General features: G+C 49.6%; 1 protein-coding gene across 1 annotated transcript in view; it reads left to right on the top strand.

The window, feature by feature from the left end:
* The first annotated feature begins 8,139 nt into the window (after nt 1-8,139).
* LOC141738013 (uncharacterized) overlaps nt 8,140-10,218 on the top strand; it is a 126,148-nt gene continuing 124,069 nt past the window's right edge. Inside the window, exon 1 of the mRNA XM_074573039.1 lies at nt 8,140-8,639. The gene's annotated coding sequence lies outside the window, so the exon portion shown is untranslated. The remainder of the gene's footprint in view (nt 8,640-10,218) is intronic.

Here is a 10,218-nt window from a genome sequence, read left to right as displayed (position 1 = left end):
AACAGACGCCTGTGATCGCTGCAGTGAGGGTGACGTAGGACATGCCAGACTGGAGGATTAACTGTCAGCGATCCCAGCGCCGCAGGGGTCAGACACGGGGATGGGTTCAGTGGCCTGAACGTGTAAATATTTACTGTATTTTCAGGTTCTGGATTATCTCTCCCAGGCTCCAAAAGCCTCTGCCGGAGGGTGGAGGTCTCCCCTAATTCCTGAGCCATGACGGCGAGCCACGTGCACGTCTCAGCTGCTCGGTGGCACCTCTTACGGTATAAAATGCCTGGTTTTAGGCAAAGCCACCAAACCTGATGCGTCTTAACAAGTGGTCAGGCATCAGCCGAGCCTAAATAACTCCGTGGGTATTCCCGTGTGCGTGATCCTGCACTGCCCGTGGCCAGTATGATTTAAAGCAGATGAGCTCATACCTCTTCCTCACTGCCTAAAAAATAACATTTTTCCCCTTGCGTATATACGGGCCTAGGAGCATTTTCACGCTGAAAGGCTTCCTCTCTGCTTGGGCGTTGCGTTTTGTTAAACCACGGTAATTTGCTCATGGAGCTAAGCCTTTAATCTCCCCATCTGTACAACATACAGCTATTTCACGTTACTCTGCTTAAAATACATAACATTTCTGCATATTTAAAGCAGATCATATCGCAGTGCTTGCGTGGGCAGAGTCAAGGGGAAGTTTTTGGCTGGGTCTCTGCGTTTCATTGTCTGGCTGGTACTTATAGGCTTAACTTCCAGGTACTTACAGGCTTAACCACAGTTGAGTTCTTTGAAGGCTTTTCTTTGCTTTATTTCCTTTTTATTTAGTAAATGGTGAAAAGGGAAGAGGGAAATTTTGAACGCGTTTTTGACTCGCTGCAAATGGCTTGAAATAAACGGCTGCACGTGACTTTATTCTATTACAAAAAAGCAGGACACGGCAAAATTGCTGCTGAATTGTAAGCAGAGGGTCACCCTGCTCTGCAATTACCGCGGTCCCTAATGCACTGAATTGCAAATCATATCCGTTCCTGGAGCGTAATACTATCTGGCTCTGCGTGCCAGACTAAAATGAGCTCATAGAGCAACGCAGCCTGAGAAAACAGCTTTCAGAAGAGATGGGAAAATGGTCTTAATCTCCAACCTGAGTGGGAAAGTAATCAGCCTTGGTTCCTTAACTCCGCAAGGAAGACCTTTGCACAACAGCAAGGGGCAAAGGTGCCACTTGCAAATGGAGCTGTATTAACGGCTTCGCTGCTGGGTGTTGCTGTGCGGCGGGAGGATGTTTTCAGGGACTGGTATCCCGTTGGTTTCAGGATGGAGCAGTTTGTTGGGAACATCTACAAACGACAGATTTCCCTGTCCCGGACTCCAAACCGCCCTTCGAAATGGCAAGCGGAGATGTATCACACGGACAAAACTTTAAATATTTCGACTCTTCTGATTTTTTTTCACCAGCCGAAGTAAAAAATTTTTAACGGCAGGATTGTGCCCAAATTTGTCCTGCCCCCATGATGGAGTGACCCAAACTAAACAGCAACTAAGCTCCTGACTGGACTGCTCATTGAAATGGGATGAGTCCAGACCTTGCTGCCACAGTCTGGCAGCATCGGTGGTTTCTGCAACCACGATGCGTAGCTGTCTCAAGAGCGCAAATTCTCTTGAACTTCTCGTTTATGGCATTTTGCTTCCCGGAGGGGCCATCTTTGCTAGGAGGACTCCACTGGGAGCGTGCACCAGGACTGAGGTCTCTTGGTCTAAACCTCTTGGTCTAAAAAGCGTTGTGTAGTTAAGAGAAAAGACCATGATTGTTGGGTTTGAAATTCAGAGCTCAGTCTACTTCGGTGCTCAGTTACCAAGACGAGGTCACTTTTTCATCCCTGGCAATATTTTTGCCACCTGCCCACTGTGCCTACTTGGTCCGTATCTCTGAATTGCAATGCGGCTCTGTTCCAGTATCCCCAGTTAGCGATGGGACTGGCAGCAACACATCCCAACCTGGCAACTAGCGATGCAGATGTGCTGCTCCTGTTTCTGGAGTCAGCGTCTCTGGATGCTACTCTGTCGTGTATCCACTGGTTCAGAGCTACCACAGCGTTTGCGCCCCAGTTCTGCACGGTGTGATGTAGATTAGCCTTTATTTTCCCGGACACACATGTTTAAAGGTCCCCAGTGAAGTCCTCTAGCAGCTATTTCTGGTTCTTAAAAAGAAAAACCACTTTTCCTATGGGTTTTATGTCATGCTAAATTTAGAAGACCTAAAAGGTACTAATGGTCAAAAGGAGATCGTTTGCATGATTTTTCTGTTTCTTTTTTTCCCGAAGTTGATGAAGTGGGAACATTTAAAGTTGTTTGCAATATAACCTGTACGGGGCACAGAAAGAGGGTCACGCTTTGATAAGGACCGGTGGCACATACCAAACCTCTGCCTCCTTTAACTAATCTGCCTGTGCACGCTTGCCCTGATATCCCCTGGTGGGTGGCTGTGCTCGGTTTCACGCTGGAGATCAAACGCGGCTCATTGCTGCCGACTGTGTAGGGAAGTAGGTTGGGTCATATCTTCTTGTTCTTTAATTATTTTTCCAAAGAGTTAAAACAATCCCCTTCTCCAAAACCACATCACTGCTTTAAGGGGGGCAGTTGTTGTCTCCCTGGGCACTGGTTCGATCTTTTGTGTGGCTGCTGGCATTTTTATTTTTTTTTGCAAAATGAGCAAATCTTAGTATGGTAATAAATAAATGAAAGGGTGAAAAGTGTCCGTAGGGAGAACCAGTTAAAACCGCAGTGGTCAGGAGGACCCACTTCATGTAGTCCCATTTATACCTGTATATGTTTTTGTTTTGTTGTAGGCAATGCTCCATGTTTCACCTCTGTGTTTTTCATTAAGAGACCTTGGTGTGTATGCAAAGGAAGTGAAATCATCTTTATTCCACCCCTGGAGAAATCAAGGTACAGCAAAATGAGATGGTTTTCCCGAACCATCGAAGGGCAGGGAGGTAAAGGTGGGCTCTGCTGCTTCCCAGTGCTTCCCTCCATCCCCGTGCTACGTACCACTGGAATGGGCACCAAACTGGCTGTAAAACCCGTGGCTGCTGTGACCCAGCAGGAGATGGGCATGGAGACCAACTGGTGCTTTCCACCCTCTCCACTCAGCAAACCCCTTCACCCCACACCAAAAGTCAGTCTAAACCCTACCCCACTTTCCCATAGCATCTCACAGTTGTTGCCCTTGAGCCCCTGCCCGTGGCTCTCAGAGTCTGCAAGGGGTTGTGGAACAGGGTATATGGAGTGTCATCTCCTGGTGAGGTCACTGTGTGGTGGTAGTGAGGTCAGGCAGCTCCTCAGGCTTCTCATACACTTTTTTCAGCCTTGGTGCAAACTCCAGTGTTAACACTTGGGTCATTTCCAAAAGTACACGGGCTCAAGAAAGCCACCACAACCATAATCTGTCAAAGATCTGTAGAGCTGTCCCATCACCATCCCTGCAGGTATTTAACAGACGGGTAGACACGGCGCTTAGGAGCATGGTTTAGCGGTGGTTTTGGCAGTGTTAGGTTGATGGTTGGACTCGATGATCTTAAAGGTCCCTTCCAACCTAGACGATTTCATCATTCTATCTTCAGCATCCACATCTACTCAGCTGAAGGCATCTGCCACCGCTGTCTGCGTTATGCTGGCTAGTGAGAATATCACTTCTAGTAAGCTTAAATAACAGGTTTATGCAGACCAGCTGGGTTTGATTGACAAAGGTTAACATTTACTTTTGTAGTAGCTCCTCTGAGAGGCTGGGGACAAACAGGACTGGTTAAAAGCAGCTGGGAGCGATAACAACTCTCACAGGTGATAGTGGAGGGGGATGGGAGCTGAGATGCAGCTGCCCTGGGCGTGGTCACTATAAAAGGGCAGTAGCCAGCCTGCTGGCTTTGTTGAGGGTATTGAGTGTCTGTGGGATGTTTGGTGTCTTTCTTGCAGAAGTCATGGGTCACCTCGTGTCTTGGTACAGCTTCGTGCTTTGGTGGTGATCCCAAAGGCTTCATCCAGAAAGGAGTAGACTTGTTCTCTGGCAAGGTCAGATTTTCTCCATTTCTATGTCCCTCTTTGTTATGTGGCTTTTGTTGGCCCTTCTAGAGAAGAGGAGTTGAGCATGAAATAAGGAAAAGGTTTATTTCTGTCCAGGTGCTTCTTAAAAAAATCTGCTGTGCAGAGGTACAAAGAACTATGAAAGAAGTGACCAAGTCGGTGTCCTAGAGAGCTGAAGGTGTCTCAGGTGTCCTTAGATGCCAGTGTGCTTTCATTTCAATCAAGCTCAGCATGCATGAGACTCAAACAACTGGAGATGAGTCCCAATGTTTGCAGCTGTTTTGCTCCTCATTTGGAGCTATGACATGCCATCAGTGCCCTTGTCTTGGGGAACTGTCTCTGCTGAGTTCAATGGACAAAGGATCAGGTTAAACTACGGTGGGCCTTTCTGGAGGACCAGGCAGTTGGATGGAGATGTTGAGGTACCCTATAAAGCTGGGGAAAGGCAGTTGGAGAAGGGGACGGAGAGGCCAAAGAAGCAAAGTTGTTAAGGACCTTCATGCAAGAAGAGTGAAGTGGCAGATAAACAGAATGGTTGGGGGAGATCTGCAAGGGGTGGTGGCCAAGTGGGAAAGCTCAGCAAGGAAGACAACTGGGATGCTAATTTTGGTCAAGAGGGAAAGCTACTCCAGTGATTTTGGGGCCAGGGTTATCAAATGATAGCATTTATCTTGAAGTGGGAGTGGTAAGAACCATGCTAGGAACTGTAAATCCTCAAGGCATGACAGGTCTGAATGAGACCTCAGGTAGTGTCTTTATTCCAGCTCTTGTTTGGCTCCAGGGACTGTGTCCAGCTCTCAACCTCATGAGGGAGCTCCTGTGTTTGCACTGGCCCCGTCGCTGCTTTCTGGGCCTCAGGCTAATGAAGAACAAGGGCACGAGAAACAAGGGCTGGTTTCCTTTCCATAGGTTTTTCAAGGCAAGAGGTGGTTGGGGATAAGAAAACACTGCTGAAGCTTTTCTGGCTTTTATCTGATGAATTATGTGTGGGTGCTGAGACATTTTGCTAAGTATTAAGCCTGAACTTTAGAAAATGGAAAGTCTTTCCTCTCCAGAAACGGTTGGCATTAAGGCAAGTGACGATTGCACATGAATGATCCTCTTTGTTTGCCTTCCCTTACTCTCACTTGATTGCTTTAAAATATTGCTGATTGCTTGAGTAGCTGAGAAGCCTCTCTTGGAAATCTACCAAATAAGCTTCAGCGAAGTTTATTTTTATGATTTGCATTTGGCTTGGGTTTGGTGTTTTCCCCCCTCTCTTCTTAATTTTTGACAATTAAAGAACCAGTTTCATTCTTCACCCCTGCCCTATCCTTTTGACGGAGGCTGTTTGGCTTTAGGGCTTGGTAACAACATATGATGCCACTCAGCTCCAGGTGTTCACATCGCTCCCACCTACTGCTCAACAGCCTAACATGAAACTACCACGTGGCCTGGAACCAGTTCCTTGGGCAAAGGTGGCCCACCACATGAACAGGTCGTGGGCTAAATGGGCCTCATCTCGGCAGCCGCAACACTGAGTGGAGATGATGGACAACTGTGGTTTCTTGTCGTTGCTCATGATGGTCCTCTTTGTGGATTCGGACAGAGGACCTGGACATGACGCAGGTGCCTGCAGAGATCCCTGACCTAGTGCTGAGCAAATGAGGCTTGAGAATGGGAAGACTCAGTTGCCCTGGTGCAGTACTGTGCTGGGGTTATGAACTCTGCCGCCTCAGCTAGCACCTATACGTAGCCTATAGATCACCCAGGTGGTACAAGTTTGGGAGCTTCTTCCTTGGCCTTGCCATACTTGAACACAAACAACGTTGTAGGTACAGTCCCCAAGACACTGGTTGAAGGTGGTGTAAGGCATGTGAGTGTTATGGGTCTGCTCCCGTGTTGGGTGCAGAGTCGTATATCCAAAGCACTTAACTAGGTCTCTTTTGAGGTGTTAAAATTAAATATGAGTTTAGAAAATGGGAGTTTGCCCACCACCTCATCCTCCTTGATCCCTGCTGTCACAGCCTAGTGGGTTATTTAGGCTGAGATCTCTCTGGCTGCCTGAAGGAACAAGGTCTATCTAACCAAGGTGGTGTGGGGATATCTCTGCTTTAGAAACTTCGTATTTGCATGATTTTGAGAGAATAAACTGGCTGAGTTTGAGGAGAAAAATCCTATAACTGAGGGAAAGCTCAACACTTTGCATATTGAAGAGGAATCTGCTGTGAATGGCGCAAAACGACATTGCACTGTGTGTTCACTCTTTACTAGACAACTGAGAAGCCAACCATAAGGTCTGGAGATGTAGGACAGCCAGCCTCATTGGCACCATGACTCTTGGTGCAGGCTGTAGATGAGATTGACCTCCATCCTGCTGCAAAGTGCTTTATTGTTAGTGATCCTGGAGGCACCAAAGGTCAAGAGAGCCCATTGAGTTGCTCCTTGCATTTCTACTGAAGAGCAAGAAGCCAAATACGCCCAGGAGAAACCCTGATGGACCTGGATTAAAACCACAACTCAGTGGCCCGACACCGCTTTGGGCACCTCCAAATGGCAATCAGAGTCCTGGTGGTGCTGGACATGCATTTGAGCTGCATGGCACAAACATCTCCTGATTGCCCCACTCCGAGGTTGTGAATAGATTTAATTGCTGAACGGGGATACAATTGCAATTAAGCCTATTCAGCCCGATAATGAGGCATTCAGGGATTTAGGAGTTTTATATGGCTCAATTAGATTCAATTGTTAAGCCTGAGCCTTATGGAGTGCTCCTCTGAAGCCTTCGATCTGCAGGCAATCCTGAGAGCTTTGGGTGATGTTTTCAGGCAGGAATAGTCTGAGGGGGTGGTGGGGGGAGGAAATTGTGAGTATACGTGGACACGAAGCAGTTAATTCCTGGGATGTTTTGCTGGAATGGGGAAACATCAGCCTAAGTGTTTTCCCTGCGGGCTCAAGCTGGTTTGGAGCGATGGGAAGAGCTGCGCTGCACGTACCCTTAATTTTCAACCTGCGCCTAAACACCTGGAGACAGGGGCTGATTAATAATTTGAATATCTTTTAGCAGCCATTTGAGACTACTCTCATTTATTAATGGGGCTGTGGTGGTCCCATAAGCAGGAATAAAACGTGAAGCCCTGAGGACACTTTGTCCTGTTCGCTCCCCCATTTCTTTTGGCTTCACCTGGACCTCCAGGGATGGGGCTGGGATTCCCTTGAACTTTGCATCTCAAGCCAGTGTGCTCCTCCTGTCTTTTGCTCTTCTTCTCTGTCTTTGACCTTTTTGGCCCGTTTATCTCTTGGCCACAGGATCGCTAGCCGCAGGGATGGTTAGGACCTACCACGGTGAGACCTGCTCTTCATCAGGTCTGGAGTTCCCAGGACCCCGGGCACTACAAAATAACTATCACTGTGGGGAGGAGACCCAGGTGATCCCCTACTTTGAGCAGCAAAACTGCTTGCAGTTTGGGATGTGGGATCTCTGGTTCTTCCCCTGAGTGTCTTCTGAGCCGAAATCTCCTCTATTTGTGTGGTGTAAGCTCCAGGGGTGGCTGGAGGGGGGTTCACCCTGCTGCTGGGCTGCCGTAGGGTGCATCTCCTCTGGCTTTGATGGGTGCAGGAGGTGGTTGGAGCTGGGGGTCCCTGTGCTCCCCTGAGGGTGAGATGTCAGGTGTGCTCCTGTGACCCTGTTTGGGGCTGGTTTCCCTCCCAGTAGCAAGAGACCTCCTCCTCCATTGTCCTTTGGGATTCTGCCCATCTCACCCAGACCTTTGTGGTCATCTCACCAACCCCATGCCGAGGAGGCAAGTGTGGCACTTGTGTCCCTTTTAGGGTCATTTCCCAGACGTTGGAATCCAGAGACTGGATGCCAGACACCCACGTTCCCTTCCCTGTGCCTCAGTTTCTTGCTGCCTGTTAACAGCAATGCTAATGTTCTCCATCGAAGGGACCATCTCTTAGGAAGCTCTCTGCTGTTGTGAGATAAGACAAAAAAAGTGCAATCATTATTTCATTTGAGATGTCTTGACTCATGCCCCTCCAAACCCTTCCAGCACCCACACGGTGATGTCAGACCCCTGTATTTGAACCATGAATTCATTTTGCACCCCACTTCTGATGCTTCCCATGCTCTCCAGGTGCTCGTAACCAGCCGAGACCCTCTCTTTTCTGCTGGAAACAGAGACTTTCTCTCCCCCTCCCAACCCTTTCCCCAAGCCAGCCCCTTCCTTTGCAAACATCCCAGCTATTTTATTATTATTTTGTGCCCACGAGGTAAAGTGGGGTTTTTTATTATTTTTTTTTTCCTCCCCTCCCTTTCTCTCCCCCCTCTTTGCTCCTGCATTCCTGCTGAAAGCGTGTGGGGTGGCATCCCCATCCCAGCCTCCCCTCCTCTGCTTCGGTCCCAGCTGCCGGCCCGCGGAGAAGGAGTCGGAGGGGGGGAGATGCCCGGAGCAGCCCCTCCTCCTGCCTCATAACTTCTTCTTCCAAGCGTGCGGGGAGTTTCACTGCAGCCCGGACCACACGGACGCCCGTTCCTGGGGCTGTCGGACCCTCTCGCCCACGGGGAGAAGCCAACACGCGGCAGCTTTGCCCAGGTAAGAAGCACCGGCCGCCCGTAGCCAGCTGTCCGTCTGTCCAGGTATCAGTTTTTGTATGCTCCGTTGTGCTTTTTTCCGCTCTCCCCATTCTCGGGTTGCAGTTAAATGAGCTGCGGTGCGAAAGACGTGAGAGCAGGCCGGGGGGCGATGGGAAGGACAAGGAGGCGGCAGCCCCCGGGCTGCAAATCGTGTCCCAGTGCATTCCACGAGCGAATCCCGTGCTGCTGGCTCAGAAATGCTTGAGATGCCCAAAACCTGTCTGAAATCTGAATTTTTGGGGTGACTTTGCGTTTCGCGTGATGGGAGGTGGCTCAGGGGCATCAGCTGGTCTCGGCGGCAGGGAAAGGTTGTGAAGAAGTGCTGCCATGTGCAGCACATGGTGGGGTTTGGGGTTTTCTTGATGCTTTCTGGGAGGAAGCGGGTTCCTCTCACCTCCTTTGATGCACCCAGGAGGTCCGAGCATTGCAATGGGCAGAATGTGGTCCCAGTAAACTTCCCACTGGTGGAATAAGGAGCTGTATTTTTCTCCTAATCTTGTTCAGTTGGATCGTGCGAGGGGGATGCTGGTAAAATAGCAAGTGCTGAAAGGAAGTCCTGGATCAAAGCTACAACAGCAATGTAGCAGGACAACCACCACCCACCCTCCCTGCCCCGGGACTGGTTATAACTCCAGACAAAATGAATATTTCAGCGGGTTATGGGAGAAACTGTGGAAAGGGTTGGACTGGGGCCATGCCGGGCTGGGGAGGTCGGATCATTTCAAGCAGAGAAGTTACGTACTTCGGGGCTGGATGCTGCTTTCCTATGGCTGGGCCGGACTGGGTCCGCGAAGGGTTTGTAGCATCGCAGTGTGACCGCTCGGGTGCAAACCGCGGACGTGCAGCTCCATGTTGTGGGTTTGCTCCTCTCCTGACCCAGCAACAAGTCGCACAGCCCAAGTTTTCCTGCTTCAGTAACACCAGCGGTTGTGGTGACTGAGATCCTTCAGCAGCAGTCCACCTGTTCCCACTTCCCTCTGTAGCCGCTGAAACGATGTCTCGTGGCTAACAGCGGTGATTAAGAATTTTGTTTGGCTGCTATCCATCGCAGGCCCAAAATAATGTAATTTCTGCTTGCGATCGTGAATTACAAGAAAGTGCCTTTCTTCTGGGGAAGAGAAGGAAATCAGCCACCAGGCAGATGATTCATGGGGTGTCTGAAAAGTCTTTTGTGGCTCTAAGGAGGAGGTTGGTTTGTAGGATGGAGCCTGCAGAAATTACTCCCTGCATCGCCTTATCGCATGCGTCAGGAGGAGCAGAAAAGGGAGGGATGATGCTGGGGTTTTGGCTCCCCAGTGCTTCTGCAAAGCATCCCCTTCGGCAAACCTCTTGCTCCATCTCTTCATCAATGCCTCGAGCAGCGTCAGGTCGGGTTGTGCCTGGGGAGATGTGTTGGGCCAGGAGGTGCTTGGGGTTGTGTTCGAAGGGTTGGCACATGAGGACATGTCCTCACCTGCACGTCCTGGTGCTCCCCTCAGCCTGGCTGAGGGTGAGATGTCCATACAGCGCAGGACTGGGAATTGTTGGGGTGATATTTT

Source organism: Larus michahellis, chromosome 1, assembly GCF_964199755.1.
Source record: "Larus michahellis chromosome 1, bLarMic1.1, whole genome shotgun sequence".
Lineage (NCBI taxonomy): Eukaryota > Metazoa > Chordata > Aves > Charadriiformes > Laridae > Larus > Larus michahellis.
This window is presented reverse-complemented; position numbering and strand designations above follow the sequence as displayed.